Source organism: Dasypus novemcinctus, chromosome 15 (assembly GCF_030445035.2).
Source record: "Dasypus novemcinctus isolate mDasNov1 chromosome 15, mDasNov1.1.hap2, whole genome shotgun sequence".
Taxonomy (NCBI): Eukaryota; Metazoa; Chordata; class Mammalia; order Cingulata; family Dasypodidae; genus Dasypus; species Dasypus novemcinctus.
Genome location: NC_080687.1, coordinates 25,660,006 through 25,680,536, shown reverse-complemented (window position 1 = coordinate 25,680,536; position 20,531 = coordinate 25,660,006). Strand labels below are relative to the sequence as shown.

Sequence of the window (20,531 nt, the reverse complement as noted above, 5' to 3'; positions counted from 1 at the left end):
CCTTGCTTTTTCTCACAAATTAAAAAGAAGAAGAATTTATATGCTTTTTATCTACTTTGCTACCCATGCAGGAATGTCTCATGTTATATAGCTTTACATAGAGGGAAAGGGAGCTGAACCCAAAGTTTGATAAACAATAAGGCCCAAGACTGTAGTGAAATGGTAGCGAGGGATGAGGTGAAGTCGAATAAAGGCTAAATGAGGAGTGACAGGAGAATGAAATGAGAGCAGCTGCTCCGGCCATAAACTCAGTGAGTTAGGAACAATGAGCATCAGTGAGTCATTCGGAGCAATGCTAACTTACCCTCGGCGTCATGGGGGAAAGTACCAAATGGTACTTTTGCAGGGTGGTGTTGTAGGGCATCGACTGGAAAGTCTGCCTCAGAGGCACTGCAATTCTTCTGAGTCAGGACTGCATCACTTTGCCTCTACTGCATTTGCTGATCCTCATGACCCAGTAAAATAATGCAGTATAAAGTATCACAGTACTTTTTCTGAGGCAGTGATTACATGATGGAAAGAGTTTTAGAATCAGAAAACCACCCTTTAGTGTGACGTTATAATTGCCTTTCTAGCTAACTGAATTGTTTTGAGCACCAACTTGACCTCTTTGAAAAACTCTGTTATATTAGTAAAATGAGATCGATAATAGCAATTCATAGCCTACACATTCAATAAGGTTGCTATGAAATTCTCAAAGGAGATACTTTATACTAAAATCTGTAAATGTAAAAGAGCTACACAAGCTTACAGGTGGAAGCTTCCCGAGATAACTTTCTTGGCATCAGGTAAAATGCGGTTGTGTCAGAGTGAGGCCTAAATTTGAATCTTGGCCAGGCATTTCTTAGCTGTGTGTGCCTGATCATGTCTTTTAACTTCCCCGAGCTTTGGAGCTTTCATGAGTAAATGACTATAGGGAAGCGGACTTGGCCCAGTGGTTGGGGCGTCCGTCTACCACATGGGAGGTCTGCGGTTCAAGCCCCGGGCCTCCTTGACCCGTGTGGAGCTGGCCCACATGCAGTGCTGATGCACACAAGGAGTGCCATGCCACGCAGGCGTGTCCCCTGTGTAGGGGAGCCCCACTCGCAGGGAGTGTGCCCTGTGGGGAGAGCTGCCCAGTGTGAAAGAAAGTTCAGCCTGCCCAGTAATGGTGCCACACACACGGAGAGCTCACACAAGATGATGCAACAGAAAGAAACACAGATTCCCATGCCGCTGACAATGACAGAAGCAGACAGAGAAGAACACGCAGCAAATAGACACAGAAAACAGACAACTGGGGTGTGGGGGGGAGGGGACAGAAATAAATAAATAAATACATCTTTAAAAAAAAAATGAGTAAACGACTATAAAACTACCTGCCTTACGGTTATTTGTAGGATTAAATAAAGTAATTCCTTTCCTTGATAATCAAAATACAGTCTGAGGATGACCAGGATAGACTGGGCGCTTACTAGAAATTCATAACCTCAGATGCCACCACACACCCATTGAATGAGAATAGGCATTTTAACAACATCCCCAGGTAATTTATATGCACATAAATTTGAGAAACTGTTTTAATCACATTCGCAGATAGCAACAGTACTTACTTTTCAGACTTGAGAATTTCTTTGATGAAGTTTATGTGCTAATGAAATTCTTAGTACATTGGCATATCACAACTCAAAAGAAATATTTTCTGATGCAAACTATATATAAATTACAAGTTTAGAATAAAAAAGATAACTTTCGGCCTTGGATTCCTGACAGGTAAATGACAGGATGGTAAAATTTAGAATTATAGGTTCTGAGTTCGAATCCTAAATCTTTTCCTCACCAATTAGGTGAATTGCTCAAGAACTCCAAGCTCTGTCATACCTAAAATGGGAATAACTTTAATTATCACTTCTCAAGAAAGTTAAGATTAAATGAGCTATAGTATGCTGAAGTTATTTGTATTGCACACATGCTGTTTTGTTGTTGTTGTTGTTGCTTCTATTATGAAATGCTTACTATTTTACAATCCTGTGCATCATAGCAGATAACTTTATCTAAAATCATTCTTGAAACATTGCCTCTTAGACTGTCTGGTGATGTGTTTCCGTGAATAAAGTGCTCCACTTTTTCTGTGACAAAAATAACAAAGAAAGCTTGTCTTCTCCACAGTAAATAGTATGCATTTATCTTGTGAAAGTTGCAAATATTGACAAAGATCATGTTTGCATTAACTTTTATTGCTTAGACTATCAGAACCAACTATGAGGTTCAATTTTAGGGACCATTCATGTTCACTATGTTGTCAATTATTTATCATAGATGCCATTTCATAAGACTTTACCACACACATTGTTGTGTACCAATTACTTCTCTCATCTTCTGGTTCTACTTCTGTTTGCCTTTGCCTTTATTTTAAATCTATTTATATCTTTCTACATTATTGTATTTTTCTTTGCAAGCTATCTTATGTCTTCTTGGAAATAGGAGAAGAATAAATGAATATAAACAAAGATATGCCTTAGAATACTGCTCATAAGCAATTTATCTTTGAGATAAATGTACCTCTATACATTATATAGATTTTAAAATGCATGTTAGGATGGAATCAATTTAAGAATGTTGAGTTAAGTAATAGCCACACATCACAATTATACTTGGTCTTGTTAAAACTTCAAGATTTAATTTTTTAAAAACTCAAATTTTTAACAATGTGTTTTCAGAGATACATGGTATTTTTGCCTTGATTCTCAGCTATTTTCTAAAATCACAATAAAGAACAACATGAAAAATCTAATGACTAAAGCAAATCACTTTTGTCTCTAGAGAGTTCTTTGAGCCAATGACTCATTTTCATGGGAAAGTGTATTCTACTGCAAAGAAATTTCTAAAATGCCCAGAGGTGATGGCATTTAGGCAATTGATTTGAAACAAAGCAAAGAGATTGATTACAGAGATTTCCACGGTGAAACAAATGGAGTCTCAGTTGCAAACTGGCATTCACATTTGAGATTTAAGCGCAGTTAAGATAGTGCTGACCTTGGTTGATAATCAAGCTGGGCTCTGGTGTATCAGACCTCAGGCATGAGATTTTTTCCCCAAGAGTTATGAGAATGTGAACTGTTTTCATGAGGAGCTTTTTTCTGCCCTATTCTGTTGATTAAGGAGGAAAAGGTGAGTTATAGGATCAGAAAAAAATGACTTTAGAAATATCCAGTCTTTGTTCAGCTTCCTTCCAATCTTTGGTGACATTTTTTCCTTTCTATCTTACCATAAGGGTATTGCATACTTTCTCATACATGGAAAAGAAACAGTGTCATCATTTACACTGGTTAAAAAAGCGTTCTCTGTCATTTTTTAGCTCCAAGGCTCTCGAACATTTTTGTTTTAAGTATTTTCTCTTTATTTTTGGAAGAAAATAATTTCTCGCTAAGAAATTTCAGCCAATATGAACGAAAGAATTTTTTAACAGGAGAAAATTATATTGTTACCTAAGACCATATTATACTTTAAACCAGACCGAGCACTGAACCTCCTTTTTAAAATTTTCATGGCTCCATGAGAAGGGAAAGCAGAATCAAAAAAGTGAGCAGACTGAGAAAGTCCCGCTGCTTCCCTTATTTTCCTTCTTCTGCTTTCCTAAAATGATTCTTCCATCTCCTCTTCCAAGTCCCACCACCCAAATCCCACACTCAGCCCCTCTGGATATTTAGCTTCAGAACCAGTTCTTGGTATTGCCTGGCCTCTACTTGGTGCTTTTGTTTCCTATTTGTACTATGTCATAATTATGCTATCATCACCAGGCAGGTGGTTCTTAACTCCTCAGCTTCAACAGTTTCCAGGATACCTGACACAATTTAAGAGAGCAAGAATACTCGTTTAACCTGGCCTCCTAATCAAAACTTGGAAATATGTAGATAACACTAATGAGAAATGGAGAAGAGCTTGCTATACACTGTGGATTATAAAAAACATAAAATACCAGTGTCAGAACAGAAATGAACCATGAAGTTGTAACTTAAGCAGAATGCACAAAGTTGGAGCCAGAATCAGTTTCAATATGCAAGCACTGATCTAGGAAGGAAGTTTTACTACAAATGAAGATACATTTCATTTTAGTTCAGGGTGTAAAAAGTCTATTTATATGAAAAGATAAGGGTAACTTGGGAGTAATTAAACTGGAGACAGTGTCCCTATAACCATTAAACCTGGATGGGACTAAGCCTAAGGTAATAAAAACCCGGAGACTACAATGGAGGGCAAAACAAGGATCTTGGGAGCAAAAAGAACCAGAATGATTGTTTTATGAGACATATCATAAATTCAGAGCTGATGAAATAAAACACATTGGTGTATGTTTCTAAAAGTTTGATACTCATACGAGGAAGGCAATCTGACATTTGTTTGATAGAGAGAAAAGTTGTTCCTTTTTAGACCCTTGATAATAGTGAAGTCATTTTTAAAAAAATTATAGAAGTTGTAAGTTTGCAAAATGTCATGCAGAAAACACTAAGCGCCCATGCCCACATTATTAGCACCTTTCGTTAGTGTGGTACGTTTGTTACAACTGATGATAGAATATTATTATTATTATTTTTGTACTATTAACTTAGTCCTTGGTTTATATCAGGGTTTCCTGTTTGTGTGGTTGTTCCAGTTTTTAAAATTTTTATTCTAGTAACATATATTTAAATTTTCCCTCTTCATATTCAAATATATAATCCAGTTATATATTTAGGTTTGCAGTGTCATGCAGTAAACAGCACTCTATATTTTGCAGCACTGCTAAACATTCTTTTAACAAGAATTTAGCAGAGATGTGTTGTTATCATCTTTATCTAAGGGGTTTTCAGGACCACTGACTGTCACTGTACTGACTGCTGGAAATGAAGGAAGTAGAAGTCAAGAATCATGAATAATTACAAAGTATAGGCAAAAAATATTTAAAGCCGTAATGAGCATGAGCTGGTGATATATATAGAAAAAGACCTTGAATAAAAGGATCAACACAGACCAGCAGAATATCTCGGCCCACATGTAGGATCGTGTGTTATAAACTGCTTTTTGACCTTGAATAAAAGGAGGAAATGGCAAAGACAAATGAGTTTATATAGAGCCTTCAAAAAAGAGTCAGGAGGTCATTAGAGGGGTCACACTTACGTCCTCCTCAGGAGGACTCCAGAAACAGCCAAAGTGGATACAACCCCAGGTAATGGTTATCCTGTGGGCTTTGGAGACCCACAGGGATATGGTCATGGTAAATAGCTCTAGAGTTCAGTGCCAAGTCAGTGGGCCCTACTTTGGAATTTGTGTTCCTGGGTGTGATGGAATTGGACTCAGATGTGACCTTTCTACACATGCCTCTTCTGTCACTTTTACTGAACCTTTGGTTGGTGCTAGGGTTTGTCTATACTCAGGAGACTTCAATCTCTGGACTGTCCATGTGCCAACTGAGCCCTGAGCCTCAGCAGAGTTGTAACTCCTCCTCTCTGGTTTGTGGACTTATGCAGGTCAGCTAACAGGGAGGTGAAGATGATCAACCACCACACCAGGGAACTGAGAGTACCTACAACTGCAAGCAGGAGAATTGCATCCATCATCCATGTATAATCTAAACCCCCTCTCAATATAGAGGTAGAGTGGACATCTTCATCCCAGGGTCCACAGAATGGAGGAATAAAATATGGATTAAAGTGGACTTACTGATATTCTACTATAAAACTATTGTGACTACTAATTGAAGAAATTATATCGTTGATGGGGAGAAAGTGGTCACAGTAGTTGCTGAGGGCAGGGAGTGGGAAGAAGAGATGTGATGAGGGGGCATTTTTGGGATTTTGAGTTATCCTAAATGATATTGCAGGGTCAAATGCTGGACATTATATATCCTGCCATAACCCACTGAATGTACGGGGGGAGAATGTGGACTACAGGGTAAACTATTATCCACGTGGTGCAGCAGTGCTCCAGAATGTGGTCGCCGAGTGGGATGAGTGTGCCACAATGACAGGGGAGGTTGTTCATGTGAGAAGAGTGAGGTGGGGGGTGGGGGTATACAGGAACCTCTTATGTTTTTTATAATGTAACCTTTTTTGTGATGTATGTATCTTTGAAAAAATACAATTTACAGAAATGATGGGGATGGGGGGTTGGGTGTGGGTTATATGGGAACCTCATGTTTTTTTAATGTAATGTTCTATGTGATCTATTAACTTTAATTTTAAAAAGTGTCATAAAAAATAAAATAAAATAAATAAAAATATTTAAAGCAAAAGAAAAACAATTATGCTCTAGAAAATAAGAATATTTTAAAAACCTAAGTAACTTTTCAAGATCATTCTTGAATTTAGAAAATTGTAAACACTTTCGTGAAGAACGCATAGATTTATAAATAGATTTCACACCACATATGTGCTCTCAATAACCACTACGCATTGTCTGAAGTTTTCTAACCACATCTTACTTGTCAATAAACTTCATTACAAATGACATTATTGTTGCCATGGTAACTACTGTACATTAATGGGTAAATTAAAGAGAAAAGTAGCTTGAAATAAGAGTGACACTGAAGTCATAAAAATTGCATGCCTGGCTATAAAGCCTGCTGTAAAGTAATGTCCATTACTTTTTCTTTTCTTTTTTTTTTTTTTTGGGAGAACTATACTAAAATCTTAAAAATTATGGGAAAATGGAAACTTTATAAATCTTGTAGCTCAGATGCCTTAGAGTTTCAGAAAACTTGAAATTACCTTTATCTTACTCCTTTATGACACGGTTTCATCTTTGAAATGACTTGTAAAAGAAAATCTAAAATTACATGTAAAAATGTTGGGAGATTATCCACTATTAGGAAAAAAATATTAAGTTTGAGATGAGTTTTGAACTAAAATTTGGAATGCCTGAATGAATTATACTTACAAAATAATTACTAAAACCTTGTTTTAATTTGTTCTGGGTATTTTGTTATCAATACAGTTGAGAGAATTTATTCTGAACCTGATTCATTCAAAACTTATGGGATGTGCATGAATATGTATATGTATGTGGGGTTTTTTTCCTGGTCATTTTTCATTTTAGGTGTTTTTATATTTGAATCTATTTATTTCCTTCAATAGCTTTGGTAAAAATGCAGGTGGTTAGTGAATGTTCGGCAAAAATTTTAAGAGTGATCTGATGAGAGTATTAACGAATACATAAAAAAGACTTTTACTTCTAGCCAAAAAAAAAAAAAGAGTTACAGGAGTTGAATTTGCCCTGCTGCCTAAAATAGCTAAAAACCAGACAAAATATATAAAACAAGTTTTCAAAATATTGGACATCATCAATAAAGGACTTAGAGAGAAAGGAAACAAACAAGATGAGCCCTACGATTATGGTGATGCAGTTGTGGATTGTAACATTCCAATGCCTAGAGGAATTGAGTCTTCTCTAAAATAATTCTATGCAGTCATTACATATTGTAAGAAAGAATTTGGAAGCCCTAAAATGTACGTTTTTGGTGAAATGCATAGTGCTTACCTGTATGATCTAGAGCAACTTGACATAAAAACAGTCATCATCAAAACTGAAGGGACAGTACTGTTTCCATGTTTACATAGCCTTTTTTTTTTTAAGATTTATTTATTTATTTTTCTCCCCTCCCCCACCCCCACCCTGCTTGTCGGTTCTCTGTGTCTATTTGCTGCGTCTTGTTTCTTTGTCGGCTTCTGTCATTGTCAGCAGCACAGGAATCTGTGTCTCTTTTTGTTGTGTCATCTTGTCGTGTCAGCTCTCTGTGTGTGCAGCGCCATTCCTGGGCTGGCTGCACTTTCTTTCGCGCTGGGCGGCTCTCCCACTGGGGTGCGCTCCTAGCGCGTGGGGCTCCCCTACGCGGGGGACACCCCTGCATGGCAGGGCACTCCTTGCGTGCATCAGCACTGCGCATTGGCCAGCTCCACACGGGTCAAGGAGGCCTTGGGTTTGAACCATGGATCTCCCATGTGGTGGACGGACGCCCTAACCACTGGGCCAAGCCCGTTTCCCTACATAGCCTTTTTGTAAGAAAGAAGAAGTACATTTTGTTGGAAGGGTTTTATGTAGAGTGGAAAATATCCAGACTTTGCCTAATGATAGTGAATGGCAATGTACCCATTCATTTCCTTAACTAAATCTTGATACAGCAGGGAGGACCATCCTAGAATCAGATTTTTGAGAAGATAAGCAAACAATGGAGACTAAGACCAAGAGCGGAACATGTGCTGTTGCAATTGGTACTCAGTTGAATTTTTGGAATGGGAGTGATGGCTACAAAAAAAGCATTGAAGAATCAAGTTTGCCACAGAGATTTTTGCTATCTAGATACTGAGAAACCATTAGTACCATCACAATTTCAGCAGTTAATGCTAACAGCAACTCTTTTTGGTCAGAGGAAATGAAGTGCCTACCTATAGTTGAGAGCTATCTTTTGTACATGAGCGTGGGCAGATGAGAATCTGCCTCATCAGATTTTCCAGCGGCATCAAATATGTATTCAGTGTTGATCCTTCTAGACAGGGCAATAAAAACATCATTCACAACATGTAGCTGTGAAAGGAATTCAATGGAAAACAAATCACATCCCCAAATATTGACTAATGCTAAAAGCTTTGGGTAGTCTTAACATCACAATATTTAGTTTGCCAATCCTGGAACATGGAATATCCTTCTATTTATTTAAGTCTTTTTATGACTTCTTTTAGCAATGTTTTGTAGTTTTCTGTGTTCAATTCCTTTATCCTTGGTTAAATTTATTCCTAGATACTTGATATTTTTGTTGCCATTGTAAATGGCATCAAACTCCAACATCAAAACTCCAACATTAAAAGCCCTTAACTATGCCCTTGCCATTCCTGTTATCTGTGACTCCCCACCCACCAAAGGGTTTACTTAATCAAGTAAACCTCTGAATCCAATATAATCTCATATACCCAGAGGAAAAGATAAGTTTACAAATATAATCCAATATTTCTTTTTGGAATTCATCAATAATATCAATCTGCTACAATAACATACTAATGTTGACAATGATTTGTAGAACCTAGAAAACTCTTACCCTGCTGGTGGAATGTAAAATGGTTAAACCACTTTGGAAAACTGTCTGTCAGTTACTTAAAACTGTTAAACGTGCTCCTGTCTTCTGATCTAGCTATTATACTGGGTAAACGTGTACGTGTATGTTCAGAGTAACTATGTTTATTTGTAAGAGCTGAAAATAAACGATGCAGATATTCCTCAAGAGGTAAATTATTAAACATATTTCAAGAGAAATTTGCATCTGCCAGGCCAAGAGTTCATTTCCTCTTGCTTTATCATTTTTGTATAATGATGTCTGTGCAATTATTTGGATATTTTAAACAAAAATTAAAATGTATATATTAGTAATAAAAGTTGTGCTCTTAAAACGTATATAGTCAAGACAAAGTGAGAAATTATTTGATGCACAACAATGGCGGGTTCTTTATTTAAGCCAATCATCAGGATGTTCAACTGTAAAGGCAAAGAGTGAATTAAAAATAGGTCATAATCCTTGTAATCATATTATAGCTATTTGCATCTAAAAGGAGAAGGGTGTTTGAGATTTTATAATTTTAATAATTCTCCGGAAACAAAAGTACCCTTTAATATTGAATTTGTTCATTTTTTACATTCAACTTTCATATATGGCTTCAGTAATGGCAGTAATTATACTCTAAAATATCAATGTATTAAATTTACCTAATATTTATTTAGCCTTGATTATAACTTCGCTTTAGCTTTATGTTACATGAAGAGTTATAAAACCTAGGGCCTTTGACACCAGAAAAATAGAAATGTGATGTGAGACATATGACACATTCCAATATTTATTGTGGTGCATAGTGTCTGAACCCATTACATTTCTTTTTATATTGTAAGATTTCTATAGTAGAAGAACCACGCACAAATATAGGTTACTAAAAGTTAACCCTGGTAATCAGCACTAAAAATTCTACTGAAATCAAACAAAAGGTGCTATTAAAATACCAATTTGGATTCAGCATGAGTTCATGCTTTCTATCACAAAATGCTAATATTTCTCAAATGTGATTTATATATTTGATTGTTTATATCTATCATATATCTAAGGTTCTGGTAGTAGATTATTGTTATAAGAAAAAAAAGAGGAAAACCTAAGTAAAAAGTGTAAGTCATAAATACACACCATGTTTGTATTCTAGCTAGTCCTATCACATTCTGCATCATGTAGTAACCTCAGTGGCCTCAGATGCACATCTGACTTTGAAAAGGTTTTTAAAAATGATTGCACTATCCAAGCTTATAGGCAACCTATTATTAAGAATGTCAATATTGGTTCAGTTCCCAAAGGTAATTTTTGTCTTTAAAGTGAGATATAGAAGCTAGTTTGCCACTGGTAACCATTCTGTTCACAGGGAGACATCGGATTCTGAAACAATAACTCTATTGCTAGCACATAATCATGCATTACCCAGCTTTGGCAACCCCAATGGATATATGGTAGTAAAAGATTTCCTTAAAAAGAAAACCCAAAGAATTTGGCTGTTATTACATTCCAAATCAGAGTTTTTGTCACTTTTAAGAACAGAAATTATTAGATTTATACTGAAATTTGTGACATGTACTTTATCTTATAATCTATTGTACCTCTACTCATACCTTTCTTAAATAAACTGACAACTTAGGTATACAAATAATTTGCTAATTCTTAACAGTTTTTTTTGGAATCTCCTATAAAGCACTGCTTCTAGATTAAACTCATAGCCTTAAAATTATTTTTATTTGCCAGAAAAAGGATAATTTCACATTTGTTATCAGGAAACAAAACCTTTCCTTATCAGTACACAGATAAAACTCGTTTCACAGTTTGTATTAAAGTGTAGTTTTTCCAAAAGCGAAATTATAATCAAGGCTTTTGCTTTATGTTACATGAAGAGTTATAAAACCTAGGGCATGTCTTCAAGGAACTTAGAATCAAATTGGAAAAACAATTGGGTGATGAAATATATTTTAGTTTTAATTCATATTCATTCTTCCCATTCAACATTATTCTTAACACTAATGTAGACTTGTTTTGGTAAATTCAATGATTTCGTGTACTAATTTTATAAAAATTAACTGACCCGTGGGCCTCCAGTTGACATATTATATACAGTAAACATCTCCAGTTTCACAGTAATTATAAGGTAAATTAATTAGTTTAATTGATTCTATTTTTAAACTCACAGAACATATACATTTCAAATAACTAAGGGATATGAAATACAAATGACCATTCAGAAACATCACCTCAAAGTCATTATTTGACCCATTTCTGCACATGCCGTGGTCTAACTACACCTAAACACAAAATGTATATTACACGCAAAGAATTATAGATTCTCTATTTTCTATATACACATATTAAATGATTTATCCATATATACAATAATTAATATAACTATAATGCATTTGAATAAGCGGCTACTGAATGTTTATTATTTACAGGCCCTCTCCTAATTACATTAACACCAGAATAATAGAGCGTATAGTCCCCTGGCAAAATGTGGGCAGCCAAGCATGTTTACAGAATCAGGCAAAAAATTTAAGGAAAAAACTTGTCTTTTATTTTGCTATGGTTAATGCATTATAATTCTCTGCTGTGATAGAGCAGAGTTCCACGAAGAAAGCTTGTCCTAGCACATGCTCGACTGGTCCCACGCTGAAGTTGATAATTTGGAGCAGATTTGAAGAGAATCTAGAGTCTAGACGCTCTCCAATATCAGAGAGGGAATGGTCTCTGTATCTTTAAAAAGAGTCAGTTCATCATCTCCTGTGGTGACAACTGCCACAGTCCCTGCGATGGTCTTTGTTCTGGACCGTCTACCCAAAAGGGATCCCCTGCTCCGGGTCGCAGGTTCCCGGCCAGCGCGCAGAGGCCCCCGACACCGGTTCACCCCTTTGCCTCTTCGACTCCCCGGTTCCTTGCCTAAGTCGGGAAGTAAAAGTTTGACGAGTGAGCTCCATTCTCAGATTCACAGCAGCTCGCGGCGGGGGAAACTTAGGGAGAGAACTGCGAGGGCAAGACCGTGAGAGTCGCGGTCTTAGAGAGCGCGTGAGAAAGCGCGAGGAAGGGAGGGGCTCCGGAGACCTGGAAGAGCAACCAAGGCCAGAGCGATAAGAAAGACGGATCTAGCCTCCTGGGAGAGGAAGGAAAGTAAAACAGAGAACCAGGGGAGAAAGTGAAGGCGAGTGGCCACCGCGGGAGCTTGAGGAAACCCAGGCCACCCGCGGCCGCGGCGGGTACCACGCGGGGGCCGAGCCGGGGCGGGTGGGAGGCGGGGCCCGAGCCCGCCCACCCTCACCAGCGGGAGGACGTGTCGCTGCTGCCGCCGCGGCTGCGGGCCGAGGGAGAGAGGCACGCTGGCTGCCTCTGGCCGCGGTGGCGGAGCAGCGGTAATTAGCCTCCAGCCGGCGCCGGCTGCGCGCCTCGCGGCTCCCGCCTCCGCCTCCCGCCCGGTGCGCGCCGCAGCCCGGGAGCGCCGCGGGCAGCGCGCTCAGCCCGCCGCCGCCGCTCGACTTTGGACTCTCACTGCGGTCGCGGGGAGCCGGCGAGTCTGCAGGCGCCGGTGCTGAGTCGGGACTCGTCTCCAGAAGGTAGGGGCGGTGTCCGCCGCGACGAGAGCGCCTCGCGAGGTTCCTCAGCGCGGGCAACTTAGCCGAGCAGCCTCGCCTCCCGGTGGGGAGGGGGGTGGCGCGCGGATGCTCCTCAGCCCTGCGGAGCTGACGGCTCGGAGAGTCGAACCTGTGTCGCCGGGCTGCCAACACGATTCCCAGCGTGGAGGGTGCTGGCCACCCTTAGGTGATGTTGGGAGGAGGTCTGGCGATCCCTTTCGCGGAAAGGGAGCGCGGCCCCCGGCAGCCTCTGGGATTTGTGAAGGGGAGTTGAGGGCAGAAACGCTCTCGACTCTGGACCTAGCCCAGGAGGTGGCGAAACTGTTAGTTTTTAGGGAGGTAGAAGCCTCTGGTTGCTAAGGTTGCTAGATAGGAGAAGCAGAGCCGTCAAATACACAGCCACTCCTTGGGGCGGCGGGGGTGGCGTTGGTTTTCGTCCTCTCTCAGTGGTTCTCTGGGGATGAAAAAGAGCGGCTATTTCAGAGAACAAAGATAGAGAGGCGAAGGAGAGCTTCACTGCTGTTGCCTCCTCTGCTGAGCCCACTGACCCCCCACACCGCGACCTCCGCTGGAAAATGTCAGCTTCATTGTCTTAGAGGCACTACTACCAAGTGATGGGCAAACTCGGCGTGGTACCGGAGGCACAAAAGACTCAGCTCTTCATTCACGTCTCCCCGCTCCCCACGTTCCAGCTCCCGCCCCATCTTCCCTGGCTGTGTAAAATCAAGTAGGTTGGTAGAAGTGCTCTGCTAAATGGTGCGTTGTACACCCCCGAAAGGTAGTGGAGAGGATTTTTATCAAGTTCTCTTAATGTATCTGTCCCTTATATAAAAGCTGTAGGTATTCTCTTGTGGCTCGTATCCCTGATGAGGGGTGGCTGATAAGAAAACATTTAAATTGTGTGTCAGTCCTTTGCCACCTGGAAGAATTATTTAGCCATGGGGCGAGGAGGGATTATCTTTTGCTGAGCAGGGCTAAGTAAAACTTAGCTGCTCTGAAATTGGCCAGAGTAGTGAATGAGCAGAAAGAGGGGAGTGAAAGGAGTTCTTTATCCTCCCAAGTGCAGAAGCTCCTATTCTCTTCTGAGTCATGGCTTTCTTTAAGGATCTCAGGAAATCTGTGGACCCTCTGTTCAAATGACGGTTTAAACATTCATTCACATGTTTACCGTGTGTTCCTTCCATATTTATGAAGCCCTTGGGTCCATCCATACCTCCCCTAGAGTTTTTCCCTTAGAATCAAGAGGAAGAACAAGGGACCCTAAAGTCATCAAATGAGCTCCTGAAATCAAAGCCACATGGCAGAGGAGGGAGCAGTCACAGAACTATCTGGACCATCAAGCTTCACCCTTATGGAATTATTGCATTGCTGCCAGAATAAATGAAATTTTTCCCTTGAATTTGTTACCTTTGGATGAAGGGTGCTCTGAAACATGTCTGTCTGTCGGAAGTTGTTTTAGTTTATTAAAATTATATAAGCATATGTGTTGTATACTTATTGATAAGGTATCTACTTATTATATGTGATCAACCTATGTGTGAAAATGAGATTTATATTTGATGGACTTTTTGGAAACCAGGTTATATGTCATTGCTTTAGAGGCAGTATTAATATGCCCAAGGCACCTTATTACTTGCTGAAAAAATCATCCAGAGTGTAATAAATATTTATTTACTAAAGCAAACATAAGTTTAAACAATATTTCATCTGAAGGGCATGATGCTATGGTTGTGCTTAATCTGTCTCCCATGAGAATTGGGAGATTTAATAAAGTGAAATAATTTGATCACTGCACACTAAAATAACTAAAATATTTTGCATGTGCAGTTAAGACTTTAAATGTTTCCGTCCCCCCGCCCCCTGCCCCGGTCTGAGAATGCTTGGAGATATGAGCTCCAATAGCTACTGAACCAGGCCATGAATATGATATGTGGTAAGTCAGTATTGTTTCAGATAAAGGACATGTCTACTAAATATTAGCCCATTGCAGAATATGAATTTTCTTGAAGTAGATTAAGTAAAATTAGACACACCTCCTCATTATATCAATAACTAAAGTCTGTTGTATAAACCATAATCATACATATGATACACATGTGAATAAAAATTATATGTGGAAGTTGTGTACCTATATGGATGGATTTAATTTGCAGATAGTTAAATGCACTAAAACTTTGCATAAGTGAAATCAGATATCGTGTTTGGAGCTGTACTATTACAAAATGACACTTTACATTTGATCCTGTGGCAAACTCATCACCTCAAAATTGTGACTGGCCTTTTGAGGACAAGGCAAATCTGGATGGATAACAATACATGTTCATAGAATTTATAAAATGTCAGAGTAGAGAGGAAATTTAAAAAAACATCTGTTCAAGCTTCCAATACTACAAATGAAGAAAATGAGGCCCAGGAGATTTATGTAATTTTTTTCAAGATCACGTGGTAGATATTGGCAAGGTTACTAGGTCTTATCTTTTTTTATACCAAACTGGTGTCTTCCATGTATGGGAAGGTGTGGTGATTTGATTATTCACTTCTGAGAGGAGGTTAAATCAGTGAAACTTTTCATAGCCAGCAAAATGTTATGTTAGTGATGCTCTTCCTTCCTCTTCATCAATGCAATTGATTCTCCTTTGATCAGTCTTTTTTTCTTGGCACTTCTTTGTTCTAAATTCTGTTTCACTTGGATACTGTACCTTGAATAACACATCATTTTGTTAATATTCCCAGAAAGCAAAGAATGACTATGTCAAGAGAACAAGGAAAGCTTTAAATGAAAATTAAAATTATTCATTTGGATTAAAAATGCATGTAATTTATCCATGAGAGGTTGAAAACAATAGCCAGGGATGAAAAGATGATTTTCACCTGAAGTGTATTAAGGCAAAGAAACAGTTGAAGGAAGTGAAGTTTCTTTACCCTTAGAAACTGAAAAGTTCACAGTAACACAATACCTTACCCTTTTAACATCTTAACATCTACTTTGATTCTCACAGTGGTCCTGTGACGGATGCAGGGCAGGAATAGTCATTCATTTCATGCTTTCCATTTCTAGTCACTGAATTCTGTTATGTCCCCTGTTATAGAGGCCCTCAAGCAAAATCCACTGTCTTCCCAGGCTCCACTGTATGTCTGTCAGTCTTCAAATCTGTTTCCATCTTCATGTCCCAATAGTTTGACTATGTGGTACTTACTAAGGACTCAGTTGATACTTTTAGGATGTAATAAGCTAACAGGCTAGTTCCCGGCAGTACTTTATACTCAACTGGCCTCTTTTAGGCATGGATTTTATTCAAGTCCCACATTCAAGGGAATGTGCCAAGTAACAATTTTTAAACAAGGGGAAGTGATAATTTATTGACAGTTCTGCCATAGCCCTACCTGATACTGAGCAGTCATTCAAAGTACATGGTAACTTGACTTTGAGAATAAGAGTGTACGTATCTAAGGAGGGCTAGGGCAGATTTTCATAAATGTATTGCCTGGACTTCCAACTTTAAAGTCTCTGAAGGTGCCTAAAGTAAAGTTGATTTTTCCAGCCTGTGCCATACCTGTGGAATCGGAGTCTATGGCTGGGGTACAGGAATCTCCCTTTAATAAGCCCCTTTGCCCCCCAATTGATTTTCATGAACACTGAATTTGAGACAGCTGTGTTACGGTCATTCAAGAATTAACATTTAGCCCCCTCCATCTAGCTAGGATCACCTGTCTTTCCTATTTTACAAAGGAATCTGCAAAGATTTTCTGACTTGGTTATCCTCATGTTGTATTACAGGCAAATTTGGCAATTAACCAAGCTGTTAATTCTAAGGAGGTTTAGATTCACATTATCTCTTGCCTTTAAGTGTACACAGACAAAGTGTCAGGATCTTCAAGGGGATTGTCAACTTTAAATGGGCAAGTTCATATCAACTGATTTCTTTAATATCCAATTCAGTATCAGTTTACTTTGTTTAAAAAATAAATATCAGGTCATTTTGTCTTTACAGTTTCTATAATTTATTTCTGTAGATATGAATGAATCTGGAATAGAGTGGTCTGCATCCACTGTGTCCACTGCATTAAGGTTCATTCCTCAGCCCTTGACAATCCAAAAATCCATTCAAATGATTCTATTGAAACTGTTTTCCTTAAGGTCACCAGTGGGCCTTTCCTCACAAAATCGGATGGGATCTCTTGTTCTCCTTTTACTCAACTTATGACAGCAACCATCAGCTCACTCCTTAGTGGCTTCTAGTTCCTCTCTGACTCCTTTTGGCTTTGCTCCCTTTGCCCACCTCCTCATGTTGGTTCTTCCAAGAGATCTCCTTTCACCCACTACTCTTGTGTGTTACATATTGCATTAGTTTCCTTCTCCACTTTCATGCTCTCAGCTACTGCATAGATGTAGCTGATTTCCAAATCTGTACCTTCAGCCCTCACTTCTTTTTCTGTATCTTCCTCCACGACATATTGCCTGGATGCCCCATAACATGTCAACTTTGTGTGTGTATACTGAAATTCATAATCTCTGTTCCTCTCTCCAAAGCATGCCTTTGTTAGTTCTGTGTTGTTTTTTTCTGGTCCCAATAGTGAAAAATTCTTCTAGTCTTTTAATTCTTTCACTCTTCCCTTGTCTTCCCTCAATCTCCATTTTCCATCAGTCATCAGGTCTTTATAATTTATCTTGTGAATATTGTTCTGATTAGTGTCTCTAGTCTGACCTTTTATTATTGCTCTCAATCAAGCCTTTATCATCCCCTGCCAGGACCAAGGGACCAGGTCCTAATCCATCTTCCTGCTCTGGTTTTCCCCCTTCAGATCCATTCTCCAGTTGCCAGAGTGATTTATCTGAAATGCAAATTTGACCATAAGACTCCTTTCTTAAAATACTTCAATGATTTCCTGTTACGTACAGGATTAAGAGCATAGTCTTCAGCATAATTTATGTTGTCCATCATGACCATATCCCTGCCCTCCTTCAGCCTCATCTTTCACTTCTCCTGACTCACATCCTCTACCTTGGTCTCTGAGTTGCTCCACCCAAAATGTACCCTTTCTTAAAATGTTGACTTCATTCATTCATCCTGTGTGCCGTGAATGTGCTTCTAATTTTTGACTGGTATAAAATCCAAAACATCTAATCCCAAACACCCCCATTGGTGTCCCTCTTTTGAACTCTCTTACTGAATTTGGATTGTTATAGTCATCTATTTAAATGTTGAACTCTCCCCTTACTGTGATTACTACTACTTTCTTCTTCATCTCTTTGTAAGTACCTAGATTTAGTAGGTGTTATATGAATGTTATAAGAATTCCCAGAGGCAAAAGGACGACTGTCATAGGGCCATAAAGAATGACCTTTGGAAATTCTGACTCCCACAGCTGCCTACTCTCTGACCCCTGGATGGAGTCCCTATTTCACTTGTTATTGTATTTCATCTCCCTCCCATTGGCCCAAGATACTACCCTATTGATCCCTCTGACTTGCTATCTCCTTCTCACCCCTGAAAACCATCTATCCTCTGCTTCTTTTACTGTACATATTATACCTCATTCACCAGCATTTGTTTCCTTTGGTTCATTCATTCATCTCTGTGGCTCCCTCACCAGGCAGAACAGTGGTGTGAATAGTCAAACCAGAAAGTATCAAAAACCTTATTTATATAGTTTTTGAAAATATCTTGTACTTCTAAAAGAATACCTGTCTTAGAGAATATAATGTGGTTGACTGAAATAGTAATAGTCTCCTGTGAGGACTTGTTCTCAAAAGAAAGAGAGAAGTTTTGAATTTCCTCCAGGCCAGCCCAGGCTTCCCTGCTTCCCTGCTTGCTAAGCAGGGCTAGCCGTGGGTGAACCGCCACACAGCCCTGCACTGGGGCATGCGAGGGTTCCTTTGTCAACTCTTTACATTTTATTAAAATTAATTACTGTGGGAATCACCCTCTATTTTGTGGAGAGAAATCTGGTTCATAATTTTGTTTATTATGTGCCAGAAATGTTCAAATAAAATTGACCACAAAGCAAAGCCATAAAGTAGAAAATGTTCGTCTCATTTTACAGATAAGCAAATGAAAGCTCAGACAGCTTGAGTAATTGATGCAAAGTTACACTGTTAGTTTAGGGTAGTTCAGGAAATTGAATAAATGTCTTCATATTAATCTATGTTCTTCTCATTAAGCAAAAGTCCAGGCTCTTTCTTTAAAAAAACAAAAACAACAAACAAGAAACAAACCAAAACCTGCAGCAAAACAGTGCTTCTTAGCCATGAAGAAAACCATTCCCCAGCCTGGGACAAGCAACTACAACCTACAGGCCCTATAGCCCCCCCCAAACCTAAAATATGAATCTTTCTGTTACAGAAATTGTTTGCTGACCTCTGTTCTCTAGAACCATTGAGACCTTCAGATTATGGTTAGTGTAGTTTATGTGGGTAATTGATTTTGGTAAATAATTTTAATTCCAGAAAAACTGGACATAAAAAAATAAGTTGTAGATTTATAGAATTTGAAGGAAAAAAAAGAAAATTGTAGTCTGTACCAAATTCAAATTGCTGATGTTTTTAATTTATTTATTAATTTGTTGATGCTTATCATTTATACGTAAATAATTGCCATGAAAGATGTTATCAATTAGTAAAGCAAGTAAGTCTTCATAGAAATCATTGTGGGCATTTTTGGCTAAAAAGTTATGGTTGATGTGACTATAGGTGTTAAGGAGAGTAAGTTTGATGTTCAAATTCTCATAAGCTGAATTGAATTATGCATAAAAATTGACATTTGACTATCCTCTTTTCTTATAACTAAAATGTTGAATGCGTTCCTTTTTCAATTTTTTTTTACTGGAAATAGCTAGTATTTTAAAAATACACTTGGGAGGTTAAAAACTCTAGCATGTGATACATGAATGCCTTTAATGAACACATTTGAAATATTAAATAATTCCTTTAAGACTGATAAAGTATTATTCAGGTTCACTCATTTTATTTCTAATTTAGATTCGTGGTTATAAGCAGCTCAGTAATATGTAGTTTGGGAGTCCCTGGGTAGAAATCATTTCATGAGCTTCCAAATCTTCTTTTAAAAAGCCTATTAATATGCCTTTTATCTTTATTATTTGGAACAGTGAGCCACTAACTTTACATTTATTTCAGTGATTTAAACTAAGTGTAAGAGTAAGAAAAAAGAAATTTGGCCTAAGAGATAAAGAAAATTAGTAGAACAGAATATTAAGAAATATTTTATAGGTTTTAGTTTGCTATTTTTGTTATAGTGTGTAGAAAAAACTGTTTTCTGGACTGAACATAAACTTTGTTATTCTCAGGAAGGGGATTTGCTGAAATTATAAATGTGTAAGAATTCAGATAAAATGATAAATAGAGTTTTTCAGATATAGATTATAAAACAGGGCTGAAGTAAGAAATTGTGATAAAATAAAACACAGTCATTTAGATTATTAATTTGAGGTAGACAAGACTTGGTTGGAATTGCCATTCTGCTTAATACTGCTCTAAGACCTGATAGAAGCTTTCTAGGTCTCCTCTATGAAATGGGGGTAGGTAGAGCACATATCCTGTAGGGTAAAATGTACCATATAGCGAGATGACTGCTTCTGTATCTGTTTACTGAGTAGGGCTTTGTAAAGTTCAGTAACTGTTAGCCTTCATTGGTGGAAGAATTCAATGCATTAAGACTTTTGCTGAAAGGTTCATGAAAGTCTAGGTCACCTAAAAATTTTTTAGTTACCTTCTAATGAGGAACGACTACACTGGACTTACTTCTATTTAATAAGTAAGAACTTATTGGTGACATCTTTGTAATGAAAAATTAGGAAAATACCATTCTTAGTTTATATTATGCTGAAATAGTCTCATGTGCAGTAGATCACTGGAGAATGAACTTTGAAAT

The 20,531-nt window shown here is 38.3% G+C and overlaps 1 protein-coding gene across 4 annotated transcripts in view; it reads left to right on the top strand.

Annotated features, from left to right (window-relative positions):
* Positions 1-12,299: 12,299 nt before the first annotated feature.
* The window catches only part of MYO16 (myosin XVI), a 732,830-nt gene continuing 724,598 nt past the window's right edge, over positions 12,300-20,531 (top strand). For all 4 annotated transcript variants that reach the window (XM_058276443.2, XM_058276441.2, XM_058276437.2 and 1 more), the window contains exon 1: positions 12,300-12,624. The gene's annotated coding sequence lies outside the window, so the exon portion shown is untranslated. The remainder of the gene's footprint in view (positions 12,625-20,531) is intronic.